At 41.6% G+C, this 27,584-nt stretch overlaps 1 protein-coding gene across 2 annotated transcripts in view; it reads right to left on the bottom strand.

Annotated features, from left to right (window-relative positions):
* LOC108538898 (E3 ubiquitin-protein ligase MARCH3-like) overlaps nucleotides 1–16,932 on the bottom strand; it is a 127,071-nt gene extending 110,139 nt beyond the window's left edge. The window contains exon 1 of one of the 2 annotated variants that reach the window (XM_017887228.1): nucleotides 16,451–16,932. The gene's annotated coding sequence lies outside the window, so the exon portion shown is untranslated. Of the gene's footprint in view, nucleotides 1–16,023; nucleotides 16,317–16,450 lie in introns of those variants that run through there. The other variant, XM_017887229.1, reaches the window with a different exon arrangement.
* Between the last annotated feature and the right edge of the window lie 10,652 nt (nucleotides 16,933–27,584).

Here is a 27,584-nt window from a genome sequence, read left to right as displayed (position 1 = left end):
CAAATAAAAACCACAATGAGATAACTCACCCCAGATAGGATGACTACTATCAAAAAGACAAACTTATACACTGCTGGTGGGAATGTAAACTAGTACAGCCATTATTGAGAGCAGTATAGAGATTCCTCAAAAAACTAAAAACAGAACTACCATATGATCCAGCAATCCCACACCTGGGAATTTATCCAAAGGAAAGGAAGTTAATATACTGAAGAGATATCTGCAGCCCCATGTTTATTACAGCACTGATATTCACAATAGCCAAAATATGGAATCAACCTAAGTGTCCATCAATGGATGAATGGATTAAAAAATGTGGTATATATACACAATGGAATACTATCCAGCCATAAAAAAGAATGAAGTTTTGTCATTTTACAGCAACATGAATGGAAATGGAGGACATTATGTTAAGTAAAATAAGCCAGGAACAGAAAGCTAAACACCATATGTTCTCACTCATAAGCAGAAGCTAAAAAAGTTGATCTCACAGAAGTAAAAAGCAGAACAGCAATTGCTAGAGGTTAGAAAGGGTAAGAGGAAGTTGGGGATAGGGAGAAATTGCTTAAAGGATATAAAATTCCAGCTATGTAGGAGGAACAAGTTCAAGTTTTATGGCACTGTAGTGTTTTATAGCACTGTAGAATGACTATAGTTAACAATGATACATTATATACTTTCAGATAGCTAGAAAAGATATATTAAATGTTCCCAACACAAAGAAATGATAAATGTTTGAAATGATAGATATGATAATTACCCTGATCTGATAACTACACATTGTATGTACTGAATCATCACTATGTACCCCATATATATGTACAATTATATGTTAAAAATAAATAAATTTGAGAAATTACTTTCAAATACAGATGTACTTTACTCACCATAAAATTCAGATATGTTTTTGAAAATATGATATGGGAAGTTTAGCTCAGAAGTATATTTCATAGTAAGCTACTCTAACAAGTTTTTCTGTAGGGGGAACACCAGAGGACTAGAAAACAATGTCAAATAGGTTTAGACTGACACTATGTGCAGAGACAACAGAGCTTTTGAGATCACCTGGGGAAAGGTCGAGGGAAGATGAGCAGGGAGGAGGGGAAAGTGAAGTTCTTGTCAACATTAAATGATGATTTATTCAGTTGAATGCGAAAGTCACACTGCAAGCCCCAGAAAATAATGCCTCACAATGTAGTTGGCAAATGACACAACCCACAGAATGACAGGGAAAGAAAAAAACAAAAAAACACACACTTTAGTGGAGAAGGTCCTGAGCTGAAAGCCACAGAAAAGGACTTCGGAGGAAAGCACTCTGCTTCATTTCTGTCAACCCCTTCCAAACTAATATTTGAGGTAAAGCTATTTTCCAACTTATACCTTCATGATTACCTAGAATCACTAAGAACATAGTTCTAAGAATAAATCATTCTAGTGGATACAGGAGCACTCCCCCCTTATCTGTGGATTCACTTTCTGCAGTTACAGTTACCCTTGGTCAACCATGGCCCGAAAATATAAAATGGAAAATTCCAGAAACAAAGAATTCATAAGTTTTAAACTGTGCAACATTCTGAGTAGCATGATGAAATCTCATGCTGTCCCACTCCATTCTGCTTGGACATGCATCCTCTGCTTGTCCAGCGTGTCTATGCTGTCTACACTCCTTGCCTGTTAGTCACTTAGTAGCCCTCTGCATTATCAGATCAACTGTTGGCAGATTCTAAGGAACCCTTACTTTACTTAATAATGGCCCTAAGAGTAGTGATGCTGGCATATTGCTATAATTGTTCTACTTTTATTATTAGTTATTGTTGTTAATCTCTACTGTGCCTAATTTATAAATTAAACTTTATCATAGGTATATACATGTAGGAAAAAAACATAGTACATATAGGTTTTAGTACTAACCATAATTTCAGGTATCCACTGTGGGACTCAGAACACATTCCCTGCAGACAAGGGGAAACTACTGTTATGAGTTCCAATGAAAAACTATGTGTATTGTACACAAAAAATTTTATTTTTTAAATGAATTTGTCACTGCACAATCTGCAGACCGGGAGAAAAGTTTTGCAATCTACCTATCTGACAAAGGGCTAATATCCAGAATCTACAAAGAACTTAAACAATTTTACAAGAAAAAGACAACCTCATCAAAAAGTGGGCAAAGGATATGAACAGACACTTCTCAAAAGAAGACATTTAAGTAGCCAACAGAGACATGAAAAAATGCTCATCATCACTGGTCATCAGAGAAATGCAAATCAAAACCACAATGAGACACCATCTCACGCCATTTAGAATGGCAATCATTAAAAAGGCAGGAAACAACAGATGCTGGAGAGGATGTGGAGAAACAGGAACGCTTTTACACTGTTGGTGGGAGTGTAAATTAGTTCAACTACTGTGGAAGACGTTGTGATTTCTCAAGGATCTAGAACTAGAAATACCATTTGACCTAGTGATCCCATTATTGGGTATATACTCAAAGGATTATAAATCATGCTACTATAAAGACTACACATACATGTATGTTTATTGTGGCACTATTCACAATAGCAAAGACTTGGAACCAACCCAAATGTCCATCAATGATAGACTGGATTAAGAAAATATGGCACATATATACTGTGGAATACTATGCAGCCATAACAAAAGATAAGTTCATGTCCTTTGCAGGGACATGGGTGAAGCTGGAAACCATCATTCTCACCAAACTATCACAAGGACAGAAAACCAAACACCGCATGCTCTCACTCTTAGGTGGGAACTGAACAATGAGATCAGTTGGACGCAGGGTGGGGAACATTACACACTGGGGCCTGTCGGGTGGTGGGGGGCTGGGGAGGGATAGCATTAGGAGAAATATCTAATGTAAATGACGAGTTGATGGGTGCAGTAAACAAACATGGCACTTGTATACCTATGTAACAAACCTGCACGTTGTGCACATGTACCCTGAANAGCCATAACAAAAGATAAGTTCATGTCCTTTGCAGGGACATGGGTGAAGCTGGAAACCATCATTCTCACCAAACTATCACAAGGACAGAAAACCAAACACCGCATGCTCTCACTCTTAGGTGGGAACTGAACAATGAGATCAGTTGGACGCAGGGTGGGGAACATTACACACTGGGGCCTGTCGGGTGGTGGGGGGCTGGGGGAGGGATAGCATTAGGAGAAATATCTAATGTAAATGACGAGTTGATGGGTGCAGTAAACAAACATGGCACTTGTATACCTATGTAACAAACCTGCACGTTGTGCACATGTACCCTGGAACTTAAAGTATAATTAAAAAAATGAATTATCCCAGTCCGCAATTTAGTCTTGTAAGTACCTTCATTTTTAAAAGATACGTCAAATTAAAAATGGTGTCCTTAAAACTGCAATCAATTAAAAAAACTAAAGTTGAGTATTACTCAAATTTCCCTCTTGTACAGATGCTTCTCAACTTACAAGGGGTTTATATATCTTTATGAACTGAACATAAGTTGAAAATATTGTATACCAAAATGCTTTAATACACCTAGAACATCATAGTTTAGCTTAGCCTATCTCAAACATGCTCAGAACACTTATATTAGCCCACCATGGGGCAAACTCATCTAATACAAAGCCTATTTACAATAAAGTGTTGAATATCTCATGTAACTTAGTGCATACTATGTTGAAAAACAGAATGGTTGTATGGGTACCATCACAAAGTTGAGAAAAATCAAACCATCATTAAGTCGAGGACTACCTGCATTAAGCTCTCTTGAAACTTTACATAATACTCCTATATCAAAGAACTTCGATATCTGTATCTTTTTTCATCCTCAAACAAAATGAAGAATTTTTTTTTAGTTTTTAAATTTTATAGGAAAAAAATCTGAGAGGGATATATTCAGCTCAAATGACAACTGGCATCCTACTTTATTCCTAGTGTAGAAGATAAAGACTGGATTATTAGAGGCCAAAACTTCTAAATATTCATTCCTTCATTAACTTATTAACTCATCTGTTCATTTGCTTTACAAAACAGCTAGGGTCTCTACCTTCATTGAGTTTATATTCTAGTAGAGGAGGCAGATAAAAACAAGTAGACAAATGAGTAAATTACATAAGATTGTGAAGCCAGGTGCGGCGGCTCATGCCTGCAATCCCAGCACTTTGGGAGGCCAAGGCGGGCAGATCACCTGAGGTCAAGGAGTATAAGACCAGCCTAGCCAACATGGTGAAACCCCATCTCTACTAAAAATACAAAAATTAGCTGGGTGTGGTGGTGGGCGCCTGTAATCCTGGCTGCTAGAGAGGCTGACACAGGAGAATCGCTTGAACCCGGGAGGTGGAGGTTGCAGTGAGCCAAGATCATGACAGTGTACTCTAGCCTGGGTGACAGAGTGAGACTTCATCTCAAAAATAAATAAATAAATACAAATAAAGAAACAAATAAAATAAAAATAAAAAAAGATTATGACAAGTACCATGAAGAAAACAAAAATGGGGCAGAAACAGAAAATTGGTGGTAGTGCAGGGGATCCTAACAGATGAGATGGGGTAGTCCTGGGAGGCACCTATGAAGAGGAGACATTCAAAGGCCTGAATGGAAAGGATGTCGCCATACAAACTGAAGCTGTATAAGCCAAGTGGAGGGAACAGCAAATGCAAAGGACCAGAGGTGGAAATGGGACTGGCTCATTAGACTAACAACATGGAAGCCAGTATGGTTGGAAAATTGAGTGAGGGCCAGAGGGTAAGTAATGAGGTCACAAAGATAAGCAAGCCGATCACCCAATGCCCTGTAAGCCATGGTAGTCTTAGGATTGTCTTCCAAGCAAAGGGAAACCATGGAGAGCAAGCTGAACCTAAGTCCAATCCTAGCTTAGCCACTTTGTAGCTATGTGACCTAAGCAAATTACTAGCTCCTCTTGGATGCTAAAATCCTAATTTACAAAAGGGTACTCAATAAATAATGGCCATTTACATTCATCAGTAATTATCAGTATTGTTAATGCTATGAAATATAAAGTTAATAAAAAATTTTATATTTAAATAGCCTATACTGCAAAATAATGACAGAAACATAGAATTATTGAGAAATAAGCAAATTATTTAAATCTTTTTTATTCAGTAAAGATCATTCACTTATTTAGTACAAATAGATATAAATTAGTACATTCAAGTTCATTAGGGTTTATTGTGGTCTTAATCAGAATAATTATTGATTTTGGCACATTTCTCTGTCCTTAATTAGTCCGCATTTTGCCTTTTCTCTTGCCTAGGCCTTGCCATTTTGTATCCAGATAGTCATTTCATAGTTATTTTCCAAGTCAGGACAAGTAGTAGACACAGTGCCTGCCAACATCTGCCACCCTACCCCATCTCCCACATACCTATACATACTTCTTTCTTGCTAACAGAATCCTAATTTTGTTCAAGTTCACCTCCTCCCTCCCTCAGGCAATGATGGTGGTCCTTTGCTAGTGACACTGACAGATGGACATGCAAAGCAGTTCTGATCAGTGAGCTGAGAAATCCTCTGGGATTCTTCTTAGCAATAATTTCACATGCTTCAAAAGGAGACCTTGGAACGGGGGCAGCAGACCCATTTTATGTGCTGTAGATATTGTCTTGTCTGCAAGTAACATCTAAACTGCTGAAGCCATCTTGCAAATAAGAAAAGAACCACTTAGACTGGAATGGTCCCTGAGGACAACAGAGGCAGAGAGATGAAAGGACCCTGTTTCCTTGATGATGTCACTGTGCCACAGAATCAACCAATCCTGCCACCTGCCTTACTTCTCACATGAGATAATACACTTCCTTACTGTTTATGTCAATTTGAGTTGGAGTCTTTTGTTTTGTATGCAGGAGATACGCTATCAAGTGTACCACATTACTTCCATGTGGACATTTGCATTTGGAAACATCACTAATTTCTTTGTTTCTTAGCAGGTCTAGGACAGGAACTAGGACTCTGATTCTAGCCCAGTGATCTCAAGAATCCTGGGATAGGAGATGAGACAGCTTTTTAATTTACAACACTGGCATAGTCACCCAGAAAAGCCCAAGGGGAAATGCCCTAGAAATCACAACAGAAAGATGTTACTTTAGCATGAGTAGCCAGTACCAAATAACCTGTCGGTGGCTTTCCCTACCTGTTTAATAACTTTGACTTTTACCTCCCACCTGTCTGAGACATCTGTTCTTCTCCCATGACCTAAACAAAGCACACTTTTCATTGGTCTTCTGTTGCTATAAAGCAGCCAACCCAGCTCTTATCCAATTACAAGAGTCTCAACAGAGATCACATAGGGCTATCATAGATCCCAGGCACAGGCCAGATGTTAAGGAAGCAAAAGCAGCTTCACACTGTATAGGGACAAGAGGATTAAAGTGGAGAGGCCCTCCAGAGAAGGGGTGCAATATTTTAAGGAGGTAGACTTACCTGAACAGAAAAGAGGAAAAAATCTTGACCATCTGTTATGGTCTAAATATTTATATCTCCCCAAAAAGACATTGAATCAGAATCCCCAGTGCGATAGTATTAGTACGTGGGGCCTTTGAGAATTGATTATGAGCCCTCCTGAATAGGATTGGTGCCCTTATAAAAAGAGACCCTAGGCCGGGTGTGGTGGCTCACGCCTGTAATCCCAGCACTTTGGGAGGCCAAGTTGGGCAGATCGCTTGAGCTCAGGAGTTCATGATCAGACTGAGCAATATGGTGAAACCACGTCTCTACAAAGAATGCAGAAATTAGCTGGGCATGGTGACGCGCATCTGTGATTGCAGCTACTCGGGAAGCTGTGGCGGGAGAACTGCTTGAGCTCAGGAGGTTAAGGCTGCAGTGAGCCGAGACTGCCACTCCACTCCAGCCTGGGTAACACAGCGAGACCTTGTCTCAAACAAACAAACAAACAAACAAACAAAAAACCAAATAAATAAATAATGATACAACAAAAATAAAAGAGACCCTAGAGAGCTAGCTAGCCCTTTCCGCCATGTGAAGTTACGGTAAAAAGGCACCATCTATGGAGAAGAAGGCCCTTCCCAGACATCAAATCTGCTGGCACTTCGATCTTGAACTTCCCAGCATCCAAAACTGTAAGTAATAAATTTCTGTTGTTTATAAGTTACTCAGTCTATTTGTTACAGCAACCCAAACAGACTAAGATATCACCAAACGACACTGGCTATTTTTTTCAGCCATGTAGAGTTTTAAAAAATGAAAATATTAGGAATCAGAAAAAATATCCATTTACTATCCCTCTGAGTCCCCCCTACCCCCTACACACACAAAGCATAGATGATAACTGACTACGGAGGGAAAGGATGGAGTAGGATTATTGCTTGGGGAACTGATGGTGGGGGTCAGAAATAAAAGATTACATAAATGTCTAGTGGTTCACAACAAGCAAAAAGCAGGATGGCATGAAACCAAATTAACCATTCCAGTCTAATAAGCAGTTTTCCTACAAGAAAATTATAGAATTATAAATTTTGCATGTAATAGAGAGCAGAAAATATAATATACACAGATTTCATAATTTCATACAGTATTTGAGAAATAATACTTGGAAAATGGGGTGAACATTATAACTGGTGGAAATTTGCTAAAAGACCATAATTAAAACGGAATAGTAAATGGTGCCTTAGCTCTTGAAAGGGTCACTATCGGGATTCCATTTAATGTCTTCATTGCTAATTTGCAGTGAAAGTGGAAATTCATTCAATGTAAGGAGAGTATCTAACTATGAGATGTTGCCAGGGGCAGGAAAGTAGTAGAAAAACAAATGAAGAGGTTAGAAACAATACAACTTAATTAGGTAGATCAAACGGTACAACTTAATTAGGTAGATCACCCAAAACACAAAAAATAGAGTAAAATAAATGAAGAAAACCCTGAAATTCACTGGCAATAATTCTGAAGGGAATGAAAAAAGTGACAACTGTTGACATTAGCTATAAAAGTAATAACTTAGCCTCAAAAGAGAAACAGACCACAGTTAGTGAAAACAACAAATTAAGAATCTATCACCAAAAGATACATCAGTCCACATGTCCTGCTTTTAAAGAAAGCAGGGTAGGCCTGTCCTTCTTCTCCATATTCTGTGTATACTTGTTTTGGTTTTATAGAAAACCTCGTCTTCTTGATTGTAATGAATATGTGTGTTGCTATTTGAGTCATATGATCTTGTTTCTCAATGATAGATAAGTGAGTGGGAGGTGGTAAGAGTAATTAGACAAATAAGGGGGAGGTATCACTGGCAAGGATGGGTAAGGTTGGTGAGAACTAAGGTTTTGTGAGGTTAATCACTTTTTTGCTGTGTAGGCTGTCAGAGCATGTAATATCCCATTGGAAAATCACACTGGAATGCTCTAAGCAAGTCCTTTGAGAATGGGCAAAAATGCATTACTCTCAAAGGGAAAAGATTAATGGTGACACTGATGGTAACAGAGCTTTTATAAAGTGGAGCTCTTACCTGAAAAGATGGGGAAAGAGAATATCAAATAAAGGAAAACATTACTGGAAGGTGGAGGCTGAACTAAGGAGTAAGTTGAAATTAGGGAAACAAAAGGTAAGAACTTTCTGACTGAGAACCTCAGTATGTGCAAAGTGTAAGAGGAATAAGATTTAATAGTTAGGATACTGAAAAGCAGATATGGGAAAACGTCAAAGCAAATTTCCACAGGGAGAACATCTACTAGTTGCTGCAAAGGGTCTGCACATAATTGGTTCTACAACCTCATCTGGAACATCCCTTGAGTCCTCCCAACCCCTGGATCCAAAGGCAAAAGCACAAGCCCTAGGATACGCAGAAACAGGTGCTCCTGATTTCCAAGACCCAAGAGAAACCAGCATTTGAGTTCATGACCTAATCTGGGATTGCTCATCTTCTCTGTGGCCTCAAAGATATAAGTACCTTCTAGGCTTAACCATTCAATTCTCTATTTTCTTCTTGGCAGGCAGGTATGAGAAGAAAGCACCTACATTAAGTGACGCTCAATCTCCCAGATGAGACAGAAAATAGGGGACCTTGATCTCTTGCAATCATTTAAAGCCCCATAAGATCCAATACAAAAAGGCTATCCTAATGTCCCCTTCAGGTAGTTGGCTTAATTCAGCTGATCCTTGGTCTGTACACATGGACACATGGTCCGTACATGACCTCAGCAACCCACTGCCCAGGACTAGTGTTTACCTAAGCCATCAGACCATGTGTTAAACATGACTATGTAGAGGATGCTTTGTAAAGAAAAGGAGATTTATAAATGAAAACTACAGTCTTCCCTCAGTATACACAAGGGACTGGTTCCAGGACATCCACATATACTGAAATCCACCAATATAAGTCCCCCATTTGGTCCTGAGGAATCTATGTACATACAAAACCTCTGTCCTCCCTATATGTGGCTTTCAAATCCTGCCAATACTGTATTTTTGATCTGCTTATATAAGTGGACCTGTACAGTTCAAACCTGTGTTGTTCAAGGGTCAACTGTATTATAAAAATTAGTTTATAAAATAAAAATTTGCTGGAATTGTCTTTTTTTAAAAAAAGTTTCCCTCAGGCTGGGCATGGTGGCTCACACCTGTAAGCCCAGCACTTTGGTAGGCTGAGGTGGGCAGATCACTTGAGGTCAGGAGTTCAAGACTAGCCTGGCCAACATGGCAAAACCCCATTTCTACTAAAAAATACAAAAATTAGCCAGGTGTGGTGGTGCATGCCTGTAATCCCAGCTACTTGGAAGGCCAAGGCAGGAGAATCACTTGAACTAGGAGGTGGAGGTTGCAGTGAGCCGAGATTGTGCTATTGCACTCTAGCCTGGGCGACATAGTGAGAATCCATCTCAAAAATAAATAAATAAATAAAAATAAAAAATAAAAAAAGGTTACCTCAACAAATGTCAAACTTCCCCTTCGTGCTGAACTTCAGACATTAGCAACCTCCAGGCCAAGCACCATTTTGCTCTTCAAAGACCCCTAAACCTCCCACGGCCAAAGCTTAGTCACCTGCATTGGATGACAAAAGGAACCAAGTCATCTTCAACTTCAAATGACATTAGACTGAAGCTGTCCCAAGTTTCAAAGTAGGACTCATGCGTCAGCTGCCTTTTCAAGATATGACAAGGGGTATGGGAACAAAAGAGAAATCAGGGGAGATGACCTAGCCTAGGGTCGGAGTTGGAGACATCCTTGAAGAAGACACACAGGAAGGTAGTGAGAGGAGGAGGCAAGGTAGAAATGAAATGGAGGGACTTTGGAGATGGATGGAGCAGGAATGGATGATATAATAGTTCTATGAAGTGCTGAGATGACTGCTAAAGTTGACAGTTGAACACTAGGATTCAGTTATTGCTACCATTCAAACTTTTGGTGAACTATCTTTATGCATATCCTTTTAAGGCCTTGTAAATGTTCACTTGTAATTCGTTGTAGCCTCTAGTGCACCCAGCAATCATTTCTTGAGTAACCTTGCTTGAGAAGCTACAAGATGAAAAGTGTGGTCCCTCCCCTCAAGGGTCTCCAAGAGGGAGAATACAGGAGATAAGGTTCTGCCTGAAGAAGACATCAGGTCAAAGAGGGACAGGGAAAAGCTTCCCAAAGGCATTAATATTTGAACTGAATCCTGAATTGGCTAAGTAGAGAAATACTACCCATGATAGGTACTCAGTTAGTATTTGTTAATTAATTTCAGCTCACTTTCATTTGTAATGATTACCTGCAATATCGTTTAAGGACTGGGAGCTAGTTCTTATCACCACTTTTTCATTATTGTCAATTAAAAAGATAAGTCTATTTATTTTAGTGTTCAAGGGTATAATCTGAAAAGTATTATATCTTACCTTTGGCAGGGGTGGGGGAGTGTACTCATAATTTTCCCAATTATGAGGTCTCTTCTTGTTCTATTATTTCATAGCAAAAAGTTTCAAAAGCCTTCAAAAACAGCACATTTTGCTCACTTGAAAGATGTTTATATTTTAGCATAAAATACACTCAGCAGCTCCTAACATAATTGGATGGCTACACATTGCAAAACTTGATTACTTTTAATCAAATTTTAGAACCATACTGGGTTTCTTGCCAGTACTGCAATAGTGAGCAATAAATACATCATTAGATCAATGGTGGTCCAATGATGGATTACTCAAAAGATAGTTCTAGCCAAAAGGAATAAACCCAGAAGTAACACTGTGCAGAGATTAATAAAATATTGTTTAAAACACAGATACTAAGTTAATATAACAGGGAAGAAAACACTGCAAAATAGAACAGAACAGCCATAGGTTTATTACATAGTGATATTGATCACAGATTTTCCTAAGTACTCCAGAGCAGCCACACTATTATATATGCCTCTGATTAGACCCAGAGATGAGAAGGAAAAAGTTCTCTCTCTCTCTCTCTCTCTCTCTCTCTCTCTCTCTATAGGCCTGCTGCTATAATAAATTATTTAAAGCAAGCAGGGTGAGCAGGTTGTGAAGACAATATAAAACAGAATCAATGCCTCCAAGAAACTCTAAACCGTCTGTACCTCTATAAATTTCTTACCACCCTGTCTGGCATTTTACTGGAGGTATTTCTTTTCCACCATGCTACCCATCCCACCCCTGACCCTTCACTTTTTGCCCAGTTCTTTTCTCAGAGCTTAACATTTGTTTTCCTTCTGTAACCCAGGATGCTGTCTTCAGTTATATTTTTCAGCTTGTATCAGGAGAATGTCTGTGAGGCCACAGATGAGTGCATCTGTCACTTCATTCATCTGGATCTTGAATTTCCCACTGACACTGTAAGCTGGGAATATCTAATATGATACACATATCAACATGACTTCAGTATTATTGTTCGTCTTTTTCTTTTTTCTTACTACCATTATCATTAAATCCACAAGCTTAAGCTGTTGTGAAACTTTTGTAGCTCAATGACTGTCCTATATTAGAGGATATTACTAGACCCAAAAAGTTAAAGTGAAGGTTGGGAACTTAAGGTGGCATTTCAGAGGACAAATGGTAAAATGGCTAAAATGGAAGAACTGGGAGATGTTAAGAGGGCAGATTGACTTAAAAAGTGAATTTTTTACAAGTAGATTTTGCTATGGGGATAAGGGTAAGAAAAGAAGCATAAAAACTTGAAAAGAATTTGTCAAAGGAAAGTGAGATGCCAGAAGAATGCCATAGCTAAAAAAAAAAAAAAAAAAAAAAAAAAATTATAATAGAATTGTTGCTTAGAAGCTTGCAATGACCTACGGCCCAGTTTCAAGAAAAGCAGCATTCTACTACAGTTTTTTTAACTGGGCACAAATCAGTCCCATTGTATGAGCAGGGGCTGTGGATAGTATATTTTAGGCTTTTCCATTTTTCTAAGTCTGTCCAATCACACAGTAGCTAGGCAAATAAAACAAAAGCAACCCTATTTTGCCAGAGTAAAAACATTAGCAGCTTAACATGACAATAGACAAAACAGCACAGGGCGAAAACACTGGTCTAAAGGATTCTACACGTAGGCTTTGCTGCTTTTGTAATCTGGGACTTTTAGCAAATTATTTTCCTCTCTGGGTCAAGCCTGCCTGGTTAAGGTCAGGGTCATTGAACTAATTATTACATACGGTAGTTAACTTTATAAAGAAAACTATTACAAGGTCACATTCAATATAAGAAACAATTTGAAGAAAAAGGTTAAAAAAATTGCAGATAATATGAATTACTAAGCATAACCCTATCATATCACCACAATGCTAAATCAAAACAATTTAAGTTGCAAGGCCAGCTTCTCAGTTATTGGTGTCAACTTTGAATATGAAAGATAAGATCTAAATATTATCCTTTTGTAGCTGCTGTTTGCTCATCAGTAAGAAAGTGGGGAAAAAAATCATTGTCCTCAAAGGATTATTAAGATAAGTGACCTATCAACATGCCTGCCAAGTGCTTCTTTAAACAGAAATTACTCTGTAAAAGTCCCAGTGACGATCCAGTGGTCTGGAACAATCCAAGTTCAATACTCTGGCCTATCCACATCCTTTTGTTATAAGGTTACTTCTCACCTCTGAAAGAAGTCATTTGTTTTTTTAGCTACTTGGATGGTAGAAAGAGGGAAGGGTAACTTCTGATAGATCCTTTCTCTTTCAAACCTTATTTAGTAGTCTTAAATGGAGAATTATGCCAGTCTGAAATGGGAGAACAGAATCCAAATGTCAGTATCAAATGATAAATAAAAAACTAATTGACAACAATTAATAAAAATTCACAGTGTTCTCAGTGAAAGGAGAGGTAGCAAACAATTCTTAGCCCACATCTCTGTGACAATGAGAAAATCTATTTACTCAATTAATTGGGCAGCTCAAAATACTCCTAAGGTGACTTTCAGAAAGTAAGAATCTCTGGGCCTCTGGGTGGGTGGTCTGGGATACTCTTCCTGGCCACAAGCAAAATAGCCACAGCTTTCCAAGGAGATTATTGACCTCATATAGTCTGTAGTAGCCCAGCTGAGGTGCTGGACTTTGTTCTAGAACAGCTTTCAAAGAGAAAAAGGGTGCCTCATGAAGATAAGGATTCTACTTTGCAGGAGGAAATGCTCAACCATGTGAATTAGGACTGGCAAAGTCACCCCAGAGCATCCCAGGACTCCACCGAACTCAGAGTGGGGGGTGAAGGAACTAAGACTGGGGTTTGGGGTTGGGTCTTAAATTCATCAGGTCTTGTTTAATCAGGCAGACTTCCTTAGAATCAGGGCCAACCTGGAATAGGGATCGTTGAGGATTCCAAAACACTTTCAGACATAAGACAAAAGGGGTCCATTGTTGAAGATAAGAGAGTTAATGCATTACCTATAAATTTCACATGGCCAGTAGATGCCACCTGGACATTTCTGAACAACTATTTGTTAAATCAACTCACAGACTATAATTGTTCTTTTATGTCATTAACACCATTCCAGTGTTTCTCAAAGTACAGTGAAGGGATCCCTGGCATTAACATCACTTGGCAGTGCCTGTGAAAATGCAGATTCTTAAGTTCCACCCCAGACTCCTAAACTGAAACCCAGGGACTGAGGTCCAGTCCAAGAACTGAATTTCTAAGAAACAGCCTAGTTAATTTCGATGATTCATGTCAAGGTGTGAAAATTATTATGTCTATATAGTCCATTAGAAATTTAAAGACACTCACAGATTAGTGTTTTGTATGTTTTCCCCAAAATGCTTATATACCATAAAATTGAAAACAATACTTCTTGTGATGAGTTCTTAAAAACCATTCCAGCTTATTCTGCCCATATATAATGAACACCATTATTAAAATGTAATTTTGAGCATAAAATTATCGGGAAAAATATGAACTATGCTTCTCAAGAATACTGCCTTTATTTTGCCACCAAAGTAATTATGCTATTAAAGGAATTTATTGTTTTTTAAAGTATCAGTCATTTGGCTGCAAGAACTTATTAAACTATTACACTCCTCCCATACCCTTTTAGTCATCAGAAGTTTTGTGATAAAGCCTTTTTATTATTTTAAAACTATAAATTGTGAACCATTGCAACTAGTGATTAGACTGACTGTGAATATATGTCCAGGTTATAAATTCCTAAAAGCATGTTTCATTAGAATTACCAAGGCAGTCTTAACTATAGCTTCTGCAATAAAGCTCTGTTTACTTTTATTAAGGTGGGTTTTTTTTTGTTTTTTGTGTTTTTTTGGTGCAAAATGATTCAGTTTTAATGCATTCTTTTAACAAGCAAAAGCAAACGGTTTCTGATACACATGCCATACTGCGAGGCTGTAAACCAGTGTTGCATGGTGATGTGACAAGCACCACATTTCTAGAGGGATTTTTTTTTCTCCAAGCTCCCCCTCCCCAAGCCATGGCTATAATTATTTCACAAAATGCAGTTTGCCATTTCTAGAGACAAACATTTCCTTCTCCCTCACCTAACTGCAAGTTCAGGCCAAATATTGAATGAAAATGAACTTGAGAGGCAGCCTTTGTTTGTAGCATGTTGTTTCTGCTAAGAGTTGCCCCCTACCCCGGCTCCACCCCAGTGGTCAGACTGAAGCGTACATGTTATGTTTTAACAGATGGGCCGGCTGGCGGCTGCTGGGCTGTAAAACAGGAACGCGTAATCTGCACCGAGTGGTATTGAACTGAACGCTCGTAAAGTTCATGGACATACTCTGACCCAGACAGACCAGGCAGATGCAGACATGCTTACGCATACACACTCACTAACACCCCACAGCTCAGAGGATCCATCTCTGTGACCTAAGGGAAGTTCAAGGCTGAATTTCCTCTTCATATATTTACCTCATTCACCTTTTAATTTTATATATATACACACACTCACACATGTACACGTATATACGTGTGTATATGCGCATCTACATCTACATATACACATACAGAACTCTATATATCAACATTTTCGTGTATTTTCAAAGGTCTAAACATCCCCAAATTCTGGACCTGTTTCTGTCTAGTATTTTCAAAAGCTCTCATTCATGTCAAATATGAATTATAAGAAAACATCGTAGTGAATTCTATTTAGTCCACACATAATATAAAGTACATGCATGTAGTTGGCCTCAGAAAAACGAGCTGCTTTTACCCCCTTACCATTAAGGCGGAAAAAACAATCTAACCCAGACCGAGTCACAAACGGAGTGTCAGGTTTAACCTTGAGTTCTCTGCTGTCAATTCCTGACTCAACTTCATTACTTAAACACTCAGGTGCTCAAACACCAACCGACCAGGCTGGCGATCCCTTTCGCAGCCTCTAGGATTCTCCAGGGCTCTGGGCACCAGAACCGACAGCAGCTCCCGCCTGGTCCTAACGAAGTCCTTCGGACACCCCTTGCGGGTGGATGTGGAGGTCCGAGCACCTCAGGAGGGGCATGGATTCAAGTGCTAATAGAAAGCAATTACTTTAGAAAGTTCAAAGCCCAGCAGTACTCTCAATTCCTCTCAGTAGCAGCAGAGCACTGAAGCCCCCGCTACAGAACCCGGCTGGTACTCCAGTTCTCTGGCGCTGAGACCCACCTTGAGCCCGATGAGCGCTCGCTCAGCCTGGGGATTCAGACGCGGACGCTGGGTCTTACCGTGCGGCACAGCGCGGGTAATTTCTCAGGAACCGCGGTCCGTACGCCGCGGGCGCGGAGGCCGCCCCAGCGCTCCGTGTAGTCGCCGCAGAGGGGCAGGGGACGCGTCCCGGCCCCACCTACCCATGTCACTTATGCCAAGTTGGTGCGGACGGGAGCCGCGTCCTGGGCGGAGTTGGGATGCTTTTGACAACAAGAAGTTCGGGAGTGGGGATATTGGCACGGAGTAAATCCCGCCCAGCCCTGACCTCCCCACAGCGGTCACGCTCGGACGAACGGACCGCCGAGCGCCAGGACGCGTCCTGTCCCCTCTCGCCGGCGCCGAACCGTGCCGAGAGGAGCCGCTAGCCCGGCGCGCTGCCACTCACCCTCCTCGCCTAGTCCCGATCGCAAACCGACGTCCCTCCTGCGGGTTCTAAGTGCCAAGTTGCCCCCCACTCGGTGGCTGCTCACGGCCCAGTGGACCAGGGCACATTGGTTCCGGCGGCCACCTCAGCGGGAGTACGGCAAGCCTGGCGGCTGCCGCGGCTACACAGTCGCCCGGAGCGCGCTGACAATTCACGGACCTGCTCAACGAATGAGGCGGAACGCCGGGCTGAGCGGACCAGGCTCTGGAGGGGAGGCGGGGCCGCGCGGCGGGAGGGGCGGAGCCAGCCCCAGGGCGTCATCAGCCCATGACTGGCGGAGCCGGCAGCCAATCGTGGTGGCGTTGGGGCCGCCCCGTAGCTGCCGTCCAGTCGCCTGCGGCCGAGGGCAGGCTAGGGAGACGCGCAGGTGGCTGGGAAGTTGGTTATTGCGAAGGGCCGTGGCTGCCGGCGGGCGCTGCGGGGCTCTCTGCATTGGGACCCGAACGGCTCTGGAGGGAGGCGGCGGCCCCAGAAGGCAGTTGGCTGCGAGAGACCAGGAGACTTCGGAGCCGCCGCGGGCATAGCGCTGTGGAGCAAGAAGCCAACCTCAGCGCGGGTCGACACGCCAGTACCTGGCGCCCGCAGCAGGCGCGGAACTTAGCTGTCCCATAGGAGCCCCGCCCGGAGGAAGCTGAGGGCCCAGAGAGGATGAGTTCCGGACCGGGTCACCCAGCCACAGGTGGAAACCTGGGCTTTCTGGAAAAGGCTCTGATCTCGATCTGGCTATCTCTGAAACAAAACTCCAGCCCCGCAAACCCCCTAAAGTTCAGTACACGTCCCCGTCCTCACCCCTGCCCTCCGGGCCACTGGCAGCAGGGGAGTTGCCGGCGCCTCGGGTCTCCTCCCGACCCAGGGCGTCGCGGGCACAGCTGGCGGCCAACAGAAGGCTTGGGCGCTCGACGGTGCCGGAAGCTGTGAGACCCTCCCTCTGGACGGACTGCCTGAGGGGTGGCATCCTCTGCGGTGACTTCTGCTGCTGTTTTTGGGGTCCGCCAGGATTCCAAAATCCCGGGCGGGTGGCTGGAATTATCCAACTTCGTAGACAGGAAGCCCCAGAACGAACCACATCTGTCCCACTCTGCTTCCGCCCTCCTTCCCCTTCGCAAGCTCCTGGCTGGGATGGAGACATCGGGCGAGCTCGGAGATCCCGACCTCTCAGGGGTCACTGGCGCCAGAACAGCCTGGAATATGGCCTTGTGGGCCCTTCCCGCCCAATCCCCTAGGACCCCGCTGCTCATCTTGTCAACCAGTTTCTGAGCCCCTATCCTGGCTGCAGCACGCGCTTGCACAGGCGCGCTGAGCTACTAACATAGAATCAAAAGCAGGGGGTTGGGTGTTCTTGCTTTCCCGCTGAAGCCTAGAATGTAAGCAAGCCCTAGACCATCAGCTCTGGGTGGGTAGGGGCCTCTCCCTGCCTAGAACTGCACTTGCCATGGGTAGGCACCTAGCCCTTATTAGTAAAGGGTCAAACAACCTGCTGCCCGGATACTGACCTTCACCACTTACCTCTTGCTCCCAGCCCAAGCGCACTTCAGAGCATTGCCTCATTCAGGTCCCAGGAGTCCTAAGGGTTTTAGTCTCTCAGTATGGGCAACTATTCACATGTAAGGGAGCTGCAGGTGCTATTTCAATGCCATCTGGCCTCTATAAGGTCTTGCATCATAGCTGACCTCTCATGAGAAGGTTCTGATGAGGTCACCAGGGAGAAGGAACGTAAAGGGCTGGTAGCTGAAAAGGAGTGAAATGGGCCCTCTTAGGTGAGCTCTGGCTTGGTTTGAGTTTCAACTCTGTCTCCTCAGCTCCATTTCTCAATGGGAAAATGTTCATAGGAAGGTTGTCAGAAAGGCAAGAGACTAGGCCATGGACGGCCCTTTGCAGACCCTGAAAAATTGCTCAGTAATGCAAAAATTGTCCATATTTAAGTTATTTCTTTTCTATCTCGTGAACCAAAGGACTGCTACAGGCAAGGAAGACCATCTGACTCAGTTCCAGGGGTTCCTTAGCATGCTGCTGATTGGCCTAGGAGAATGGCCTTTGCCCATAAAGTATTAGATGTAGTCCACATGAATGGAATATTCACCAGGTTTCTGCCCAGGTCTGGATTGGGTAGAGACATGGCTGGAGGTGCCACACAGGAGAGCTAAAGAGAGAGAAGACTTGACTCCCAACCTGATTGTAGCAGAACTCCACTTTGATGTGTTTTTAAAATTGTGCTCTTCTGTTTGCTTTCATGGAGGCTGCCATGAAACATCATCTTTGACTAGAATTACCAGGAAATGCTCATGGAAGAAATATACGTCCTTGAATTTTTTTTTCCTACCACACTTCAGGATATAACTAGAGAAAACGTTTGCCAACAGTGCTTATCATATTAGTACCCTGTGAAGCTTTTCATAGATGCTGATTATTATTTTTAAAATCATTTTGGGAATAGGAGCCAAACACTAAGTTGTGACTATAAATTACTTTAGTATTTACATTACATGATGAAAAATGGAAATAAAGGAAATTTCCTGTCATGAAACAAGTTAGAATTAAGCAGGTGACTTTCATGTCCCGATTTCCAAAGTTTTCTGTTTGTTTCAGACAGATAAGATCATCCATGGGTTCTTGGACAAGTAACAGGTCTCATTTTCCCTTGTAGAACAGAAGACATGGAAAAGACAGCATATTCAGACTATATTCATATTTCCATACCATCTTTTGTTGTAATTGATTTTCAACAAGAGTCCCTAACAATCTCTTGAGTTTGGGCCATCCCCATATTCTACAAGGGAAAATAAGATCTGTTACTACTCCAGTAACCCATGCTCACACTACCTGTATGGAACAGAGAACCATGAAAATCTGGATGCAGAAGTCACTTGTTTAGTTCCAATCTATTTGCGAAAGGAAATTTCTTTTACTCAAAGAGATGAAGAAATTTATGGGATGGCTTTGGAATGAGAAGATTCAGGTGGGACCATGGAAGCAAGGCTTGTTCTTTAGTGAATGGTAAGATTGTCTTCAGGCACTGTCACTCCTTTCTGACACTAAGACAATATTTTAGAATCTCCTAAATTTCAATAGGATGTGATTGGTAGGAGCCATGGGTTCTAATCTTAACAGCTGCTGTGGTGGGTGCTCCTTGCAGTCACTCATCCTTCGTTATACTCTTGCTTCTTTGGCCATAAAACAGTAGTGGCAGAATTGGCCCACTATGTGTAGCTGCGTAAAGGGGACATCATGACAGTGGTTATGAAGCACTGCAAATGCGTTGCATTTATAGTAGTACTGACTGCTAAAAAGGAGATGAAAATGATGTTGAGATGGGAAAATAGTGTGGTATGAACAATTACTATTTACATGTGCAATTTACATTTTTCTATTTACATGTGCAATTTCCTCCTTCCTTCCCTTCCCTTTCCTCCCTTCCTCTCTCCCCCTCCCTTCCTCTCTTTCTCTTTCTTTCTCTCCCGCTCTCACTCTCTTTCTCTCTTTCCCTCTTTCTTTCTCAGACTCACACTCTGTCACCCAGGCTGGAGTGCAGTGGTGTAATCTTGGCTCACTTGCAACCTCCACCTCCCTAGTTCAAGTGATTCCCTTGCCTCAGCCATCCAAGTACCTGGGATTACAGGCGTGGACCATCACGCCTGACTCATTTTTGTATTTATAGTAGAGACGAGGTTTTGCTATGTTGGTCAAGCTGGTTTCCAACTCGGGCCTCAAGTGATCTGCCCACTGCAACCTCCCAAAGTGCTGGAATTATAGGCGTGAGCCATCACGCCCAGCCCATTTATTTTAATCTCATTAGGTATTGTCCTTTCAGTACATAAGTGGAAATGAGAGGAAACCATCTTTATTCTTTAAGGAGGAACACAGCTTCTAAAAGTTTTGGTTACCTAAAGTTTTTGAAGGTGTAATAGGAATGAGTTACCAAAACAGGAAGAGTTGTAGAAGCAGACCTAGAGTTGAGGAAAATTTTACTTACATGGATAGTATTTTTTTCCTTTCCCTGGCTCCTGCCACCTCTCTCAACACATATTTACTGAGAAAGTTGTTCACAATTTAAAGAGGTTGAGCCAAAGATCTTAGCAAAGAAATGCAGTCAGAAGCTGCAGATTTATTTATTTATTTATTTATTTTGAGACAGAGTCTCGCTCCATCACTCAGGCTGGAGTGCAGTGGTGCGATCTCAGCTCACTGCAACCTCTGCCTCCCGAGTTCAAGCAATTCTCCTGTCTCAGCCTCCTGAGTAGCTGGGACTACAGGCATGTGCTGCCACACCCAGCTAATTTTTGTATTTTCAGTAGGGACAGGGTTTCGCCGTGTTGGCCAGGCTGGTCTTGAGCTCCTGACCTCAAGTGATCCACCTGCCTTGGCCTCCCAAAATGCTGGGATTACAGGTATGAGCCACTGTGCCTGGCCCAGAAGCTGCAGATTCTAATATTACCTTTGCAATGTATTTATTCTGAGACCTTGGGCATGTCATCAACCTTCCATATCTTAGTTTCCTATCTGGAAAACTGCAGTGGTACTTATGACCAATTTTGCAGAGATGACAGCAATAACTAATGATAGGCACTTAGATTTTAGACTTAATGGGAGTTAGCTCCCTTGACACAGCAGTATGGGAACAAGAACCAGCCAGCCAATGAGTGAAAAAGCTGGATTATCCCTTAGAAATGAATTGTATCATTACTGATTATGAATACCCCAAATTATGACAGATTCACATGTAAGGATGCCAGGGGAAAGTAGCCATGAGCTATATTATACAAAATTGTTTATTACCCAAGAGAATCTAGGTGCTAATATGGATGGTACTACATCTGTGAAATTCTGAAACCCATGAAGGATTTGAAGATATAAAGCCAAATAAAACATAATACAGAGGGAAATGATTTTGATTATGTAACATTTATATATAGCATTTCATTTTACATTTTCAAATTGCTTTTCAGTCATTGGTTTATTCTTCACAGCACACCTGGGGAGTAAATCTGTGCATTTATCCTCTGTTCACAGCTGAGGCAACTGAGACTGAAACAGGCAAAGTGGTTTATCCAAGAGCAAAGCCAGGGGCAGAGTGAGAAATTGTTCATTCATTCAATCATGCATCTATTCTTGGCAAGGCACCAAAGTCTGTATGGTGGTGGTGCATGGAGACAGATATTGTCTATGTGGCCTCTACCTTGCAAGAGCCTGCAGTCTGCTGAGACAATAAGTGGTTCATGAATTATGCCTCCCAGAGTGCTCAGACAGCAAGGACCAGGGTTCAGAGGAGAAGAGGGTGAGAGTTCACTAGGATTCCTGGAGAGAGTTGGATTCAGGGACCGGCAGGAGAGTGGAAAGGAGCGGGTTTCCCAAGATCCTGAATGCCCAGCCCAAATACATGGATGAATCCATGAATACATGGATTTCAGCCTAATGGGCAATGGGGGTTGGACTTATCTCTGACTTCTCGTATTCACTCATTATTATAACATGTGCTGTACCTAGTGCTAATACATGCTTAGTCTACAGGTATTTTTCCACACATCAGCTTTTCTAACCTTCGCGTCACTCTGAGATACATATTATTCCTCCTTTAATGGATTAAAAAATTGATGCACTTAGAGGTTGAGACTTCCCTACGATCATGTAGCTAATAACTGACATGTGAGATTTGAAAGTAGGATCCCTGACTTCTACATGGAGACAAATGGAAAGAATGGGTGTAGATTCTGGAGACTGTACCCAGGATGCCCATCTAACAACATGCCCCTCACCTTAGTTCAGTGTTGTTCCAGAAAAAATAAGTACATAGGAGTGAAATATATTTTTTCTCTTGAGACAGGGGCTCACCCTGTTGCCCAGGTTGGAGTGCAGTGGCATGATCTTGGCTCACTGGTTCAAGATTCTTCTGCCTCAGCCGCCCAAGCAGCTGGGATGACAGGCACATGCCATCACACCTAACTTTTGTATTTTTATTTATTTATTTATTTAGTTAGTTTTTTGAGATGGAGTTTTGTTCTTGTTGCCCAGGCTGGAGTACAGTGGTGCAATCTCGGCTCACTGCAACCTCCACCTCCCTGGTTCAAGAGATTCTCCTGTCTCAGCCTCCCAAGTAGTTGGGATTACAGGCGCCCGCCACCATACATGGCTAATTTTTTGTATTTTTAGGAGAGACAGGGTTCACCATGTTGGCCAGGCTGGTCTTGAACTCCTGAACTCAGGTGATCCGCCTGCCTTGGCCTTCCAAAGTGTTGTTATTATACACGTGAACCATGGTGCCTGGCCTAATTTTTGTATTTTTAGTAGAGATAGGGTTTCACCATGTTGGCCAGGCTGGTCTCAAACTCCTGACCTCAAGTGATCCACCCGCCTCAGCCTCCCAAAGTGCTGGGATTATAGACGTGAGTCACTGTACCTGGCCAAAATGGAACATTTTAAAATCCCAAATCTACTACGCAACAGACTGTCCTTTACGACTGAAGTCATGGAGATTTGTGAATAAAAGGTAGAATGTTTCTCCATGTTTATTTGCTCATTTTTTTTCTTTTGTTTTTTAGGAAGTTTGAAAGAAAGAAAAATATGCCAAGATGATTAAGTTTCACCTAAGATTTTAAAGCTCCCATCTAAAAGATGTGGAAAACAATTCAGCACTATACCAGAATATTGTACCTGATTTCTGCCCTGTCTTAAAAACACCATGACACTTTCCTTGATTTCAAGAATACAGAAAATGAACATGGTCCTTTAAATTATGTGACTCTTTCAAAGCAAAATGGAAACAAGGAAAAACCACATTTGTTTTCTGCCTCCCTTTTCCAAAAAGCTGAAAATACAGTGCAAATTGAACTCTCAGTCATGGGTCAACATCTTTATAAGACCTGCCCCTCATTCTCAGATTAGAGATTTCTCCTCTGCCTCCCCATTCTCACCCACACCCAACTTGAAATAGGTCTCCAGGTCCCATTTTGACCACATGTTCTTTCAGTCACATGTGGGAGATGAGAAGGGGTTAAATGTAGCTATGCAAGACTAGTAAAACTCATCAGTAAACTGGAAAACAACTTCAGGCTTACTATCAACAGTGGGTAGTTAGCATCAGTTTAACGACTGTGAATGTGCACAGTTTTCCTAATAATATTTTTCAGAAGAGTGTAATTATAGGTATAATCTCTAATTGCATTATAAATGATAAATAAGAGAAGGTTAGCAAACTATATTTCAGGGCTGCTTGCTGTACTTCTCTGCTGCCATCATTGGCCCTGTCTTCCTTTGTGACTGCAGACTGTGTTTATTAGTCTTCGTGGTAAGAGGGAATTGCTGTATGGTAGTTTTGTGTTAGGAAAGGATCTTACAGATGATGATGAAGGTTGCAGGAAGGACTGTTGAAGTGTTTTATTTTGGTATTTGTTTCATTTTTAAAGGCTGTGACTAGGACTTCATACCTGTCTAATAAGCATGCATGTAACATTTTTATATTTGCTGAGTGCTTTATAGTCCTCCATTAGTCCCCACAATACCCCTTGAGGGTAGGTCAGTATTACCGCCTACAGTTTACATATGAGGAAATTTAAGATACAAAGGGATTATGTGATTTGTACAAGGTCACCCAGCATGCAAGCCTAGCTAATACAAGGCGACAGCAAAGCTCTTTCCAAATAAAAAGTACCTTATAAATGTTAGGTAGTATTAATGGGTATGATCCCAGAATGAGTAAAATACTCTTCAGGAGTAAAGTGCTCATACATGATATATAAGATTAATTCTCTCTCTCTCTCTCTTTTTTTTAACCTCTGGGTGACTTCTGAAATAGTTATTCTTGAACCTGGCTATGCATCAAAAATGTCTCTAGAGTTTTTAGAATATGTGAGCACATAGGCTCCTACTCAGCCGATAGAATCAGAATCTGGGCAGTGGGATTTAGATAATTATGCCTTGAAAAATCTCCACGGGGGATTTGGATGCTCAGTCAGAGTTGAGAACCACTACTCTAGACTAGAAGAGTAACACTGGTCAGGCCAAGAGCAACAACGAAACACTGTGGAGTTAATTCAGAAGAGAAAGTCTGGTGTCTTCCAGGCCTCTGTCCAGCCAGTTCACAACTATTATTAGCAGAGGAACTGCCTCCCTGAAATAATCAACTGTAATAACCATGTGTGAAAGTCCAGGAAATAGTGCAGAGATTAAAGTTTAATTTAAGAACCACCAGTTTTTGAAAGTTATAATTTACTGGGTAAATTTACTGGTGCACCTTGGGTTATTACTGCGTTTAATGCTTTTATTCTGAATACTTTGTACTTCTTCATAATCAACATGGTAAGAACCTATAATATCTGCCCATTCATCCATCTGCCAAACACTTTTTGAATACTTGCTGTATGGAGATTTCAGAGTGAAAATAATGATCTTTTTCCAGAAGTTTATAATCAAGTGATAAAACAGACACAGGGAAAACCAAGCAACCAAAACCTGAAGCCACACATATGATAATAAAAGTATAATCAAAGCGTTAGATGAGGCATTATTCATAATTGCTAAAAAGGGGACTGATAATGCTACAACATGGATGGATCTTAAAAACACTATGCTAAGTGAGAGAAGCCAGTCACAAACGTGGTATTTCCATACAATGAACTATTATTATTATTATTATTATTATTATTAAACAATGAAGTGGAATATAGTACTGATACATGCTACAACATGGATGGATCTTAAAAACGCTATGTCATAAAGGACCACATATTGTACGATTCCATTTATATGAAATGTCTTGAATAGGCAAATCTGTAGAAACAGAAAACAGATGGTTGTCTAGGGCTGGGGGTGGGGAAGGATGGAGGAAATGGGGGACTGCTAGTGGGTACAGGGTTTCTTTTTGGAGTGACAAAATGTCCTAAAATTGATTGTGGTGACAGTTGCACAACTTTGTTGACTGTACTAAAAACCATTCAATTGTATGCTTTAAATGGGTGAATTGTATGATATGAAAATTGTATCTCTTAATAAAGACAATAGATGATAGATAGATAGAGCTGTATGAACTTGGAGGAAAGAGTGATTAATTAATTTGGATTGGAAGAAAGTGGTGGGAAATTTCCTGGAGGAAATGACATTTGAGCTGACTCAAAAAGGATGATTTTTGTAAGATGCTGTGGATGAAAGGAGGGAAGGTATGCTCAAAGAGACACTCAAAGTGAGGGTGCTTTCATGCAAGGGCAAGTTATCTAGAATAGACAAGAGTTTAAGATGCATGAAGATACAGTAGACAGAGGCTAGATGCAGGGCTTTTACTGTCATGCTAAGTTCTGTGGTTTGGTTTTCATTTTTGTAGGCAATGGAAAGCCACGATAGGTCTGTGAGTGGATGATCAGAACTGTGATTTGGAAGGATAATTAGAAGTGATGAGGTACATGGAAGATGGCATGGGAAGGCAGTGAGTAAGGGAGGCCATTTAGGAGGCAAAGGCATTGCAGTGTGTAGGTGAGAGATGAAGAAGCCTTCAACTACTGCAACAGCAGTGAGGACTGAAACAAGGAGACAGTTTTGTTTTTTTAAATAGAGTCAGGGCACTATGTTGCCCAGGGTGGTCTTGAACTCCTGGGCTCAGGCAATCCTCCTGCCTCAGCCTCCCAAAGTGTTAGGACTACAGGTGTGAGTCCTCCTTGGTCCCACTGCACCCCGACCAAGGAGACAGATTTAAGAGATGGTTAAGAAGTAGAATCGTTAAACTCACCTACTCCCTGATGGCCCTGGGGGAGTAGGTGGAAAAGCATAGAAATTGGACAGCACACTATCTGAAACCACATAAGGACATGGGTCCTTTTATGACAAATTATTTTGAATGTAAAAACTTTTGTTGAAATAATGTCCAGCAAGCAAATTGTAGCTCTTTACATCTGTTAACAAGGGTTTGATTACAGACACTCTTAAATTTCTTAACAAAGGAATGTGTATTGTGAATCAAAGGTGGATTGAAGACAGCAATGCAATCCAACCATTCTATGAGCACTTTCCAATCAGACCTCCCCTTGTTGAAGATAAAGCAGTCGTCATTTATGGACTATTCTGAATGACTAAGTATTTACCTCTTGCTCAGATAGCTTCCCTAGAAACACTTCCTTTGGTGTGAGCAACTTGGATTTACTGCCAGGGCAACACCTCCCATCCAACGCCCACACTGCCTCTTGGCTCGGTCCTCACCAGCAGGTGTTCATAAGCAGTATTTTTGTTTAGCTTCTAATAAGAGTGTAGGCTTTGAAAAGCATAGGCTGAATGTATCACCCATTATACTTTCACTTACAAGTGTTCTTACGGGGAGATTTGAAACCTTGGAGTCTCAAGGATCAGGAAGACAAAGACTGCCTTTTCTCATGCAAGGCCACACCTATGTTTTCCATTAGAAGGAGGGGCAAGCCAATCCTGGGCAAGGTCAAAATAGAAACAGTCTCTCCCAGTACATGGCGGTGCACTCCCTGGGGATCTGTTAAAGCCTCTTTTGAGTGTTTTGGAAGGTGTTAGTTACACTGCCTGCTGCTAGCTGAGTTTGAGAACAGTGACCCTGATAAGTTCCTTACAGGAGTTTATCAAGTGGAGAACACCATTTAGAACACCACTCACCGAGATGCAGGTCTTATCTGTGCCTGTCAGTGAACAATGACTATGACAAGCCATGTTCAATCACAGATCACGGTTGTTAGCAGAGCTAATTACAGCAGTCTCGCAGTCTCAGGTGAGAAGAATCCCAGCAGCTGCCTCTAAGGGACTTCCATCACAGGGGCTTCGCAGGTAAGCAATGAAAATAGCCCCTTGGGGATCTTTAAACAACAGTTCTCTGCAACTCTGAACATGGACTCATCCACAGTTGGTGAGAGATCATGTTCAAAGGAGAACCACCAAAGGGAGAAGGAGGAAGGGGATGCTTAAAGCCAGGAAGGGAAATGTTCTGGATTAAATAAGAGCAGAACTGGGTATTTATTATTCCTTGGGCTGTCTGACTCATTGCATAACCTTATAAAGTCATTTCCACTTTCTGGGCCTCACTGTTCTCATCTCAAAAATAAGGATAGTAATACCTGCCCTATTTATATCATGGGATTGCTGAAAGAATAAAATATATATA

Source organism: Rhinopithecus bieti, unplaced genomic scaffold (genome assembly GCF_001698545.2).
Source record: "Rhinopithecus bieti isolate Rb0 unplaced genomic scaffold, ASM169854v2 scaffold_14936, whole genome shotgun sequence".
In the NCBI taxonomy this organism is placed as follows: Eukaryota; Metazoa; Chordata; class Mammalia; order Primates; family Cercopithecidae; genus Rhinopithecus; species Rhinopithecus bieti.
Note: the sequence above shows the minus strand (reverse complement) of the source record. Positions and strands in the feature narration are given on the sequence as shown.